Genomic DNA, 13524 nt, shown 5'->3' on the forward strand with positions numbered 1-13524 from the left:
AAAAACATCTACTATAATGAAAATATATACTTATTTCATGGCATGGACTCAGATGGCATAAGATTAATAATCCTTAAATACTTTTGTTACTGTTTCTTTAATATGGAAATGAAAAAAACAGATCCAGTTTTCAGTTTAAATAACAAAAGCTAATTACTTATAAAACAAAAACAAGTAAAAAGGTGGTGAACATCCAAATGGGATAGAGATTCCTCATATATATTTGATACAAGTGAAAATGGGATAATCTTTTCGGAGAATAGGTTTTAAAACATATACACTAATTAGACAACATCTAGTAAAAATGAAGTTGACCCAGCAATTCTATTCCAGAAAAGTATGCCATTATACAAGAATGTTCAGAGCAGCACTGTTCATAATAGTTGAAAACTGCAAACTATTCATGTACTTACCAACAGAATGGGTAAATATTCATACTATGAAATACTACACAACAAACATAATGAATGAACCTCAGTTGCAGGCAAAAATACAGATAGACCATGAGCAAAAGAAATTAAAACAATTACACACATACACACAGTAGTGTATTTTGCCATTTATCAGTTCAGTTCAGTCGCTCAGTCGTGTCAGAATCTTTGCGACCACACGAATTGCAGCGCGCCAGGCCTCCCTGTCCATCACCAGCTCCCAGAGTTCACTCAGACTCACGTCCATCAAGTTAGTGATGCCATCCAGCCATCTCATCCTCTGTCGTCCCCTTCTCCTCCTGCCCCCAATCCCTCCCACCATCAGAGTCTTTTCCAATGAGTCAACTCTTCGCATGAGGTGGCCAAAGTACTGGAGTTTCAGCTTTAGCATCATTCCTTCCAAAGAAATCCCAGGGCTGATCTCCTTTTGAATGGACTGCTTGGATCTCCTTGCAGTCTAAGGGACTCTCAATAGTCTTCTCCAACACCACAGTTCAAAAGCATCAATTCTTCGGCACTCAGCTTTCTTTAATAGTCCAACTCTCACATCCATATATGACCACAGGAAAAACCATAGCCTTGACTAGACGGACCTTTGTTGGCAAAGTAATGTCTCTGCTTTTCAATTTGCCATTTATAGAAAGATTCAAATCAAGTAAAGCTTTATCAAGTGATGCACATTTAGTTTTTAAAACTATCATGAAAACAAAAGAAATGATGGCTTCAAAAGCCTGTAGAGTGGTTATAGCTCAGAGTTTGGTGAGGGCGGTGAGATTTCACCAGGAAGGGACATACCATGAGGATTGCGGCACTGATGATGTTCTATTTTTGACTGGATAATGTTTACACAGATACAGTATCAAAAAGAAAAAAGAAAAATGCCACGGCATTTGTCCTGTGTGCTTTTATACAGGCATTGTATTTCACAATTTAAAAAACTAATGGAATGAGTGAGATGAGGAGAGGAAAAGAGAGAAAACAATGAATTGTATGACAGAGACACTAATCTCGTAAACTGCACGCACTACAACTTATAGGAAGCTGCCAAGAAAGAAGAGGATTGTGATTCCAGGAGCTGCCTGTTGTTAGTTAGGCTAAGTGGTCAATTCCTCACAATTCATCAGTCACAGCTTTTGATTACATTCCTTCATTTCCTTAAGAGAAACTTAACCCTAATCCTAGTACTTCCCTGGTGGCTCAGTGGTAAACAATTCGACTGCCAATGCAGGTTCATAATGCAGGTTCAATCCTGAGTTAGGAAGATCCCCGAGAAAAGGAAATGGCAACCCACTCCAGTATTCTTGCCTGAGAAATTCCCCATGGACAGAGGAGCCTGTCCATGGGCTTACAGTCCATGGGGTCGCAAAAAGTCGGACACAACTTAGCGACTAAACAACAACAGCAGCAACCCTAACCCTATCAATGAATGTTAAAAAAAAAATCCATAACTGGCAATATAAAACATCTCCATCCCAATCTTGACAGAAAATATAATTTTACTTTTCTTCTATTTAATCCTTAGCAAATGTCTATGAATTGATGAAAAACTTATCCTGGACAATCAAACTAAACCAGGGATTCATCCTTAGATTACAATGATTTGCATCCCACTGAACAGCATTTATTAAACTGTGCTTTGATGTTAGGCAAAGGAAACCATAAAAGGACAGACTGATACAGAAAATCAGGAGGGTGGTCTCAAGAAAACTAAGAAAGAGGAGCACTTTAGAGAGGAAGAAGAAATATCAGGGCTGTTACTAAAAAGTATCCACTAGTTTTAGAAACAAATAAGTCACTGGTGACCATGATAAAGACACTTCTCAGTACAGGGGTCAGACTGCAGAGATTTGAGGACCGAATAAGGGTAGAGAAAATAGAGATTTTAAGACAAATGTCAAAGAAAGTGAAAAAGAAAAGGAATCATGAAATAGAAGACAGCTATTTTGTTATTAAAAAGGACACGTGAACACGTTTACATATTGATGACAAAAGTGTGAAGTGGATGGGAGAGGAAGACTGACAAAGTAAGGTGTCTAAGGAAGTGGATGAGGACAGAACACAGAGTACAGATGAAAGAATTACCTCCGAAGAAAGGATAATCACTGCACTAGGACAAAAAGAAAAGATGGACACAGATACAGGAAGATTCAGAGATATGAGGGGAAGAATGGGGGAATTCATATCTAGAAGCCCTGTATACTTTCTAAAGCAGGTGAAGGAAAATAAAGGACAGGTTGTAAAATGTGGGGACAGTAGTCAGCAAAAGAGAGCAGTCTTTGTAGCAAAAGAAAATGTGCTGATTGGGAAACGTAAGATTTCTTGGCAATTATGAAAGTCTACCTGAGATGAAAATACACCAGTCACAAACTACACAGTTGGGTCATTTTCTCCAGCAATCATTCGCATTCATGTGCTTGGATATGGATCAGATTGAGATAAGTTGCAATCAGGGGACATGGGTTCAATCCCTGGTCAGGGAAATAAGATCCCACATGCTGTGGAGCAACTAAGCCCTTGCACCACAACTACTGAGCTGGTGCGCTCCTGCCCTCCACAACTAGACAGCCGGTATGCTGGAACTGTACATTTTAAATGGATGAATTTTACAGTATACGAAATTTACTTCAATAATAATAAAAACAAGTTAGAATGTGTTGCTCCTTTTCTTATTAAGTATTTGTAAAGTATTCTTCCAATGATACATGGGAAACTTCCTTTGAAAAGTTTAAAGGTATGCCCATCAACTGATGAATGAATAAACAAAATGTTATACCTATACAACGGAATATTACTTGGCTATAAAAAGCTGCAATATGGCTGACCCTTACAAATATTAAGCGAAATGAAAGAAGCCAGACACAAAAGGCCATATACCATAAAATTCCATTTATTCCCTCTGACTTGTCCAGAATAGTCAAACCCACTGCGGCAGAAAGTAAATTAGTGGTTGCCCAGGAGGGCTGGCAGGGGAGAAGGGAGATGACTGCAATGAATAAGGAGTTCTTTTTTTTAAACTGAGGTATAGTTGATTTACAATATTATACAAGTTTCAAGTGTACAACATACTGATTCACACTTTGTAAAGGTTCTTCTCCATTTATAGTTTGTATAAAACATTCCTTGTGCTCTACAATATTCCCTTGTAGCTTACTTATTTTATCTGCAGTAGTTTGTACCTCTTAACTCCCTACTCTCTAATCTTGCCCCTCTCCTTTCCCCACTGGTAACCACTAGATTCTTCTCTGTACCTGTGAGTTTGTTTCTTTCTGTTGTATTCAGTAGTATGTTTTATTTTTTACATTTCACATGTAAGTGATATCATATAATATTTGTCTTTCTCTCTCTGACTTCATAAGCATGTGGAGTGATGAAATGTTCCGAAATTTGATAGCAGTGATAGCTGGATAACTGCTTGACTATACTAAAAAAACCCACTGGATTGTACATGGTTAAAAGGTAAATTTTACAGTGCATGAAATTTATCTCAACAATAGTAAAAAGAGTAAGAATGCTTTCTCCTGAACTTACCTAAGCATTTGTAACTTAAAGTGTTCTCCGTTAACTCAAAATAAGACTACACAAAAGCTTAAATTCTAAAGCTTCTAGAAACATAGAGTATCTACACAATCAAGGGGTGCAAAGAATTCTTATACAAGACACAAAGTTATTATGCATAAAAAATTTGATAAATTGAACTTCATTAAAGCTTAAAACCTGCACATTAAAAGGCAAAGTTTTTTTAAAAAGGCCAGTCATAAAATGGAAGAAAATATTTGCAATATATATAGATGACAAAGAACTTGTAAATAGCCTATACAAAGAACTCCTATAAAGCAGTTAAGATGAACCATCTGTCCAATTTTAAAATGGGTGAAAGGCTTGGGCATTTCAGATAAAGAGTATATGAATGATGAAGGAACAAAGCACATGGAAAGGATGCTAACAAGATTAACTATCAGATAAATGCGTATGAAAACACTTTCACAAAAGTCTAGTAACATTTGTTGTTGGTAAAAATATGAGGCACGTGGAATCTTTCACATTGCTGGCATGAGTGTAAAAGGGTACAACCATTTTAGAAAAAATTTTGGCAGCTATAACCAAGCAATTCTTTTCAAAGATATTTACCCAGTAGAAATGAGAACATATGTTGAAAGAAGTTTTTGCAGCTTTATTCCTAATGGCAAAAAATCTGGGAACACCGCAATTACCATCAATGGGAAAATGGATAAACAAGCTGTGGTACATTCTTACACTGGAATACTGCACAGAAATAACAAGGAATGAACTACTTACTGGTCATAACACAGATGAACTCTGAAACAACCCTGAGTGAAAACAATCCAGACACAGAAGCATACATATTGGTAATTCCATTTATATGTAGTTATAGACAGGCAACACTAATCTATGGTGATAGAAATCAAAGCAGTGCTTGGCCAGGGGCAGGATGGAAGGGAATGGACTAGAAAGGTTTTTGGACTGACTGAAATGTTCTATATATTTACTGGGGTTGTAGTTAAACAGATGCATACATTTTTAAAAATTAATCAAATTATACACTTGAAATGTGTGCTTTTTACATAAACTGTACCTCAATCTTTAAAAAGGAGGATTATGGGGGAAAACCACTATACATATAGTGTATATGCTGAAGTTGAAGCTCCAATACTTTGGTCACCTGATGTAAACAGCTGACTCACTGGAAAAGACCCTGATGTTGGGAAAGACTGAAGGCAGAAGGAGAAGAGGGTGACAGAGGATAAGATGGTTGGATGACATCACCAATTCAATGGGCATGAAATTGGGCACGCTCTGGGAGATGGAGAAGGACAGGAAGGCCTGGTCTCAAACAGTCAGGAATGACTTGGCAACTGCACACACACACACACCATTGTGCACACACACACACACACATCACTGCACACACACACACACAAACATGCTTGCCCAGTGGCTCAGACAGTAAAGGTCTCAAAGAGTCAGACATGACTTGGCGACCACACACACACACGCACACCACTGTGCACACACACACACACACACACACACACACACCTACCTGCCTGGTGTCTCAGACAGTAAAGGTCTCAAAGAGTCAGACATGACTAGGTGATTGCATGCACGCATGCGCGCGCGCGCGCACACACACACACACACACACACACACACAAACACACACACACACACGCTTCCCTGGTGGCTCAGATGGTAAGGAATCTGTCTACAATGCAGGAGATTCAGGTTCGATCCCCGGGTCAGGAAGATCCCCTGAAAAGGGGATTGGCTACCTACACTCCAGTATCCTTGCCTGGAGAATTCCACGGACAGAGGAGCCTGGCGGGCTATAGTCCATGGAGTTGCAAAGAGTCGGACATGACTGAGTGACTAACACTTTCACTTTTCGTAGTGTATTTATATTATTTACATTTTAGATATCTCAATAAAACAGAAATTAAATATTTACCATCCTCAGAAGCACAATGCCAGGCCCTGGGAATATTTCTGTACATTCATTCACTGACTTAAAAGCATTCATTAAGTATGAAAAGAAAAATATGACTGTGAAAGATTCACAGTCTAATAGGCAGACATGAATAATTTTATCACTGTAACACAGTCTGTAACTGAGGCAAGATTATAATGCAGACAAGAGGTCTGCATAGGTAGGTCAGGTACGGACTCACTAAAGAACAATAATAAACGATATACAATGGATAATAAATAATAGGTAAGAGTTATTATCTACTGTATAGCAGTCACTGTCCTAAGGGCACTACATATGTTAATTCATTTCCTCTTCACAACATCATCTTCACAACTTCATTCCTATTTTACAGGCAAGAAAACTAAGGCATAGAGAGATTAAGTAGCCTGCCCAAAATAACATAGCTAAATATAGACAGTAATTGGCAAAGTTCAGCTTAGATTCCAGTCACTATGCCTCTGGAATCCATGATCATAACCATTATTCTCTACTATCGATGAAGTACTTAAAGTCTGTATGAGCTTCAAGTTGAGAAGAAGGGTATTCTCTTCCCTGCAAGAAGAAAACATCATACGCTATAATTCTTAGTGACTCTAGCTCTGGAGTGTGCAGCGAAGTAACAAAAGCTGGAAAGGTAGACTGGCGCTAGATCAAAACTCAGAACTATTTCACACAAACACATAAGGACTTCATTCAGACAATGAGTAAACAGGGTGTTAAAATGACAGTAAGATCATCTGTGCCTTTTAAAAAATCACATTTACAAAAACTCAGAGAACCGACTAGAGAGGAAGGTGTGGAGGTAAGAATAAGGTTCTAACCTGAACCAAAAATAGCACTGAAGACAGCAAGGGAGGGAGCCAGATGTTATTTAGGAGACCAAGAAAGGACTTGGAGACTGGATATGAGGAATGAGGGGAAAAAAGGATGCCTGATTCTCAGGTTTCAGATTTGATGAAGAGAGTCGTAGAGAAAGAATACAGGAGGGAAAGCAAGTTTGGAATAAGGGTGTTTACAGATTTAGTTCAGTGGGCCTATGAGATGCTGCAGAACACCTCTGATATTTTGATGAAAAAAAATGCTCTGGAGTTCAGGAGAAAGGCTTAGACTAGAGTTCTAGATATAGGAGTTATTGATACATAGTTGGTAGGGAAATTATTCAGGGAGAACATATTAATGGAAAAGAGAAAAGATACACATAAACAACAAGTTCCTACATGGAACTGCATTCAAAATCCTGTAATAAATGATAATGGGAAAGAATATGAAAAAGTATGCCTGCATATGTGTGTGTGTGTGTGTGTGTGTGTAAACTGAATCACTTTGCTATACACCAGAAACCAACACAACATTATAAATCAATTATACTTCAGTAAAATAAATTTTAAAAACAGAAAAGAGAAAGTAAAGAATCAATAAGCTAGAATTTTACAACATAGCAATATCTTAAGGACAGACAGTAGAGAAATCAGGGAAGATCAGTAAACACAGACCACAAGAGAAAATCAATGGTAAAATATTATTTCAAAAGTCAAGGAAGATGCAGATGAAAAAAGGAACAGGGCATAGTGGCAAAGGCTGCAGAAAAGTCAAAACATTTATAAAGACTACACGCATCCATGGGATTTTGTAATTTGGTGGTCTTTGGTACTCTTCCAAGAACCATTTCACTGCAGAGTTGGAGTCAGGGTAGTTACACAACAAGAGCAACTAGAAAAAAGAACTGAGAATGTGAGATGGAAAGTATTTACTATTCAGAAAGTATATACAGAAGTATATACTTTCCCTTTAAAAGGGGTAGAGAGAAAAATAATGTGACCACACAAATGACCATCTAAACTGTAAAATTTTGAAAGCAAAGGAGGGCCCTAAATGCACAAAAGACACCTGAGATTATCTTGGGCAACCAAGATCTATGGTCATCCCAGATAAGTAGAAGAAGTAAGGCCACAAAAGGCTATCTCTTAAAGGAAAAAGACATATACAAACATATATTATTGTTTGCATTTATGTATGTATGTATCTATCTACCTAAAGAAAAAAGGTACATACTTAAAGGCATGTATTTCCAAACTGAATGGAAGAGATCAGCGAAAGAGTCTAACTGGACAGCTATGTGTAAATCAATGAAATTAGAACATTCCCTCATAACATATAGGGCTTCCCTAGTGGTTCAGACAGTAAACAATCCACCTGCAATGCAGGTTCAATTCCTGGTGATCAGGAAGAGCCCCTGGAGCAGGGAATGGCTACCCACTCCAGGTATTCTTGCCTGGAGAATCCCACCAACAAAGGACCCTGGAGGGCTACAGTCCATGGAGTCATTAAGAGTCAGACATGACTGAGGGACTAAGCACACGTGTGTCGTCGCTCAGTCGTGTCCGACTCTGTGTGACCCCATGGACTGTAGTCTACCAAGCTCCTCTGTCCATGGGATTTTCCAGGCAAGAGTACTGGAGTGGGTTGCCATTTCCTTCTCCAGGGGATCTTCCCGACCCAGGGATCGAACCCAGGTCTCCCGCATGTACTCCATACCATATACACAGATGAACTCAAAATGGTTTAATATCTAAATATAAGACATAACACTATAAAACTAGAACAGAACAAAAGCTAAACATTCTTTGACACAAACTGTAGCAAAACTTTCTTAGATCAGTCTTCCAAATCAAAAGAAATCAAAGTGAAAATAAACAAATGGAGCCTAGTGAAAGTCGCTCAGTCATGTCCGACTCTTTGCGACCCCATGGACCATACAAGTCCATAGAATTCTACAGGCCAGACTAATGGAGTAGGTAGCCGTTCCCTTCTTCAGGGGATCTTCCCAACCCAGGGATTGAACCCAAATCTCCCACATTGCAGGTGGATTCTTTATCAGCTAAGCCACCAGGGAAGCCCCAAATGGAGCTTAATCAAACTTAAAAGCTTTTGCACAGTGAAGGAAACAATCAACAAGACAAAAAGACAACCTACATACTGAGAGAAAAATACTTGCAAATGATGCAACTGACAAGGAATTATTATCCAAATTACACAAGCTCAATCATCTCAATATCTAAAAAAAACAAAAACCAAACAAACAACTCAATCAACAAATGGACAGAAAACCTAAACAGACATTCTTCAAGGAAGACATACATTGCATCAATGTCGATGAACCTAGAAATTATAACACCAAGGGAAGCAACTCAGATACAGAAAGACAAATATCATATCACCCTCATGCGGAATCTAATTTTTTTTAATGATACAACTGAACCTATTTACAAAATAGAAGCAAATTTACATATATTGAAAACTAACTTATGGTTACCAAAGGAGAAACACTGTGGGGAGAAATGAAATCAGAAGCCTGGAATTAACATACATACACCACTAAACAGAAAAGCAACAAGGACCTACTGTACATTACAGGGAACTCTACTCAATATTCTATGATAATCTGTATGAGAAAAGAATCTGAAAAAGAATGAATATATGTACATGTATGTGAATCACTTTGCTGTACGCCTAAAAATATTAATTATACAACATTGAAAATCAACTATATTCCAGTAAAATTAAAAATAAATTTACAGGAAAATTTTTAAAAAGACATACAGATGAAAAGATCCTCAACTTCACTAATTATTAGAAAAATGTAAATCAGTCAACAAAGAGGTATCACCTCACACCAGTCAGAATGGCCATTACCAAAAAGTCTACAAAAAATAAATGCTGGAGAGGGTGTGGAGAAACGGACCCCTCCTACACTACTGATAGGAATATCTACTCCCATCAGTAGATTTCCAGCACCACTCTGGAAAATATATGGAGGTTCCTTAAAAAACTAAAAATAGAGCTACCATATAATCCAACAATCCACTCTCCTGGGCATATATCTGGGAAAAAAAAAAAAAACCCAAACTCTAATTCAAAAAGATTATTCACCCCAATATTTGCAACACCACTATTTACAACAGCTAAGACACGGAAAGACAAAGACTTAAGAATGTCCTTTTACTAACCAGAAACTAAATTCTGATATCTAATTCACCATATTTTCCACTTCATCATGATGCCTTTTATCAAAATTTAACTGAAGATATGATTAAGCCTCATCATTAAGAGTGGTAAGCACACTATCACTATTCACAAAAATTGTCTATCCATTATAGCAAAGCTATCCTCAGTAAACATATCTGATCTATGTGGTTTTTAACTTGCTGACATTCATTCTACATACCTGAGAACTTAAACTGCAGTGAAACACTGCAAAAAGGTTAAAATGAGATAAAACAAGTGAGAGAGCCTGTATCCATGTTGTTCAACTGGGTAACACATACTGAAAAAGGTATTTTTAAGTATTTTTAATCCTACTTTCATAGTAGGATTTATTTAAGACATAAAAACAATGTACTAAATTCACTACTAATTCAAATTAAGTCAAGTCATAAATGACTAAGTGGGGACACACAGTTAAGATGTTTACAAAAGCATCAAAAATACTACCTGATAAATTCAGGTCTATATCTGTAAAATTTAAGAACATCAAATATAAAATAATTGGATTATGATCAATAAGCTAATACAATGTCAAGTTTTTAATTTAAATTTTACTTATATATACGAAATACACAAAAGCATACTGCTCTTCAAATAGCTGTATTGAGTTTTCCTATGTAATAAGTATGAGAAAGGGCAGTAAATGACAAAGAGATTTACATACACCAGGGACTAATACATAGTGTCTATAAATTAGACTTTAAAATAATGATTACCACCTGCTCAAAACATTCTCAAGTCCTTCTAATTAATCACCATAATTCTAATCAACTATTCATAAAATAAGTCTATCTAAAAACTCAGCATTAAAATTCTTCCATCACTAAATTTATAACTGATTTGGGCTGATTTAGACATTAACAACATTTGAAAATAAAATCTTAAGCTGTATGTTAGTAGCATCTCTATTTCTCTTAAGCAATTCTGCTTTTCAAAATCCCTAAAAACTCCAGTTATGTACAACTGCCAACCCAGGTTAATAATAGCAATGAACCACATTCATCTGAAACCACAAGACTGTCCCGTGACATACCAAGAAGTCTGAATTAAGTCAAAAGCCCCTCCATGCTGCAATGCTAAAAGGCTTAATCCTAACAACAGGACCATGGGGGACTGGGAACTTTTAAGAAACACACTGCCAATGACAACATCTATTTCTGAAAAGGTTCATCTACCCAGTTCTGTCATTTCACAAGCGACATCCTGTTCTTTAGTTCCATCGAAGACTCTGCTATTTTTACAAAAGCAAACCATGACTACTTTTCAATTCCTCATCTCTTCTACCAAAAATATGCGATTAAAGAAAATCAACCTAAGTATTCAATAAACCAAGTGCTGTCCTGGCAGCTGGTACAGACTAGGAATGCCAACATGTTTTAAGGGTTCTTTAACTCTATAATAGAGGCAGGTCCCAGGGAGAGGACTCAGGCGACCCATAGCTAGAACCCAGCTCTTCAACCATCCCCATCTATGAAGAACTCAGGCTTATTTACTGAACAAGAAAACAGAATAGCTCCTCTCTCAACTTCCATGTCCCAAGCCTGTCATTTCAAAGAAGTACACACACACACACACACACACACTGCTGAAAGCCACAAGGTTGTGTTCCACCCAGATGACAATCAACCTAAAAGCAGGCCCTAGGGAGAAGGCAATGGCACCCCACTCCAGTACTCTTGCCTGGAAAATCCCATGGACAGAGGAGCCTGGTAGGCTGCAGTCCATGGGGTCGCGAAGAGTCGGACACGACTGAGCGACTTCACTTTCACTTTTCACTTTCATGCACTGGAGGAGGAAATGGCAACCCACTCCAGTGTTCTTGCCTGGACAATGCCAGGGACGGCGGGGCCTGGTGCGCTGCCGTCTATGGGGTCGCGCAGAGTCGGACACGACTGAAGCGACTTAGCAGCAGCAATGATCACAGACACAGAAAGGTTAATATGAAAACCGGTTCACGAATCTGAACTATATGTTAAATTTAGACAGACAAGTCTGACACAAATTACTACCTTTGAATTTATAATCTTCAATACAACTACCAAGTTACATTATTTGGCTGGTTCATGAAATAAAGACATTTCAACTTGCTTTAAAAACACTGTCTTTCACTGAGTTTTTGCACTTTTATATCAGCAAGTTCTTCCAGGAAAAACAAACAAACAAACAGAGGGTACATCTGGTGTATTATGCTGATGTGATAAATGCAGTAAGCAATAGAAATGCCTTAATGTAGTGGGCTATTAACCCAAATCCTAGCAGACAATATGCTAAAACCAAGACTCATTCCTCACACCCAATATGAAAGAAACAGAATGAGCTCTGAATCAGCCGAACTTGAATTTAAATCCCAACTCAGCCACATACTGACTGTGATCTTAGAAAAGTGTCTTCATTTCTATAGTCCTCAGATTCTCCATCTATTAATATAACAGAGGACTAGCTCTGTGATTAGTATAGGGAGACTGTTTTATCTCAACACTTAAAACACTGTGTCACACATATCAAAATTTCAATTAACACCTGAATTACTGACATTGTTACTAGAAGTGTCTCTTCCATGTACAATGCCTTCTTGTCCTAGTTACAAAAACTGTAACTTCCTTTATTTTAAATTGCAATAGTTTACAATTCTAATAATCCTGGCACTTGTTAGGATATATAAATATCTGGCATAATGGTTCTAGAGTTTCACCACAATTCATCAGACAGAAACTTCTAAAATCCATCTTTCATATGTGGGGGGCAGAGGATGTATGGGAAATCTCTGTATCTTCCACTAAATTTTGCTAGGACATAAAATTGCTCTAAAAATTTAAGTTTTTTTTTTTTCAGTTATATTCATATTTTTCAATTATTTTCCATTATAGATTATAAGATACTGAATAAAGCTCCCTATGCTATACAGTAAATCCTTTTTGCTTATCTATTTTATAGCAGTGTACATCTGTTAATTCCATACTCCTAGTCTATCCCCCACCCTTTTCCCTTTGGTAACCATAAGTTTGTTTTCTGTTTGTGAGTCTGTTCCTGTTTTGTAAATTCATCTGCATTACTTTTTAGATTCCACATAGATATCACACAGTATTTGTCTTTTTCTATCTGACTTACTTCATTTAAAACTTAAGTCTAATTTTAAAAACCCATCCTTGATTGTTGAAGTTAGAAGCCTGCATAAAGACATAAAAGTTCACTGAATAATTTTACAGAACTAACCAATCTAACCGGAGAAGGCACTGGCAACCCACTCCAGTACTCTTGCCTGGAAAATCCCATGGACGGAGGAGCCTGGTGGGCTACAGTCCATGGGGTCGCTAAGAGTCAGACACGACTGAGTGACTTCACTTTCACTTTTCACTTTCATGCACTGGAGAAGGAAATGGCAACCCACTCCAGTGTTCTTGCCTGGAGAATCCCAGGGATGGGGGAGCCTGGTGGGCGCCCGTCTGTGGGGTCGCACAGAGTCGGACACGACTGACGTGACTTAGCAGCAGCAACCAATCTAACATTTCAGGGTTCATTCATGACAGACTTGTGATACGAATTTGGATTTAACATAATCAG

At 37.7% G+C, this 13524-nt stretch overlaps 1 protein-coding gene across 3 annotated transcripts in view; it reads right to left on the bottom strand.

Annotated features, from left to right (window-relative positions):
* The window catches only part of FNIP1 (folliculin interacting protein 1), a 127496-nt gene that overhangs the window by 74653 nt on the left and 39319 nt on the right, over positions 1-13524 (bottom strand). The window lies entirely within an intron of this gene.

Source organism: Bubalus bubalis, chromosome 9, assembly GCF_019923935.1.
Source record: "Bubalus bubalis isolate 160015118507 breed Murrah chromosome 9, NDDB_SH_1, whole genome shotgun sequence".
Taxonomy (NCBI): domain Eukaryota; kingdom Metazoa; phylum Chordata; class Mammalia; order Artiodactyla; family Bovidae; genus Bubalus; species Bubalus bubalis.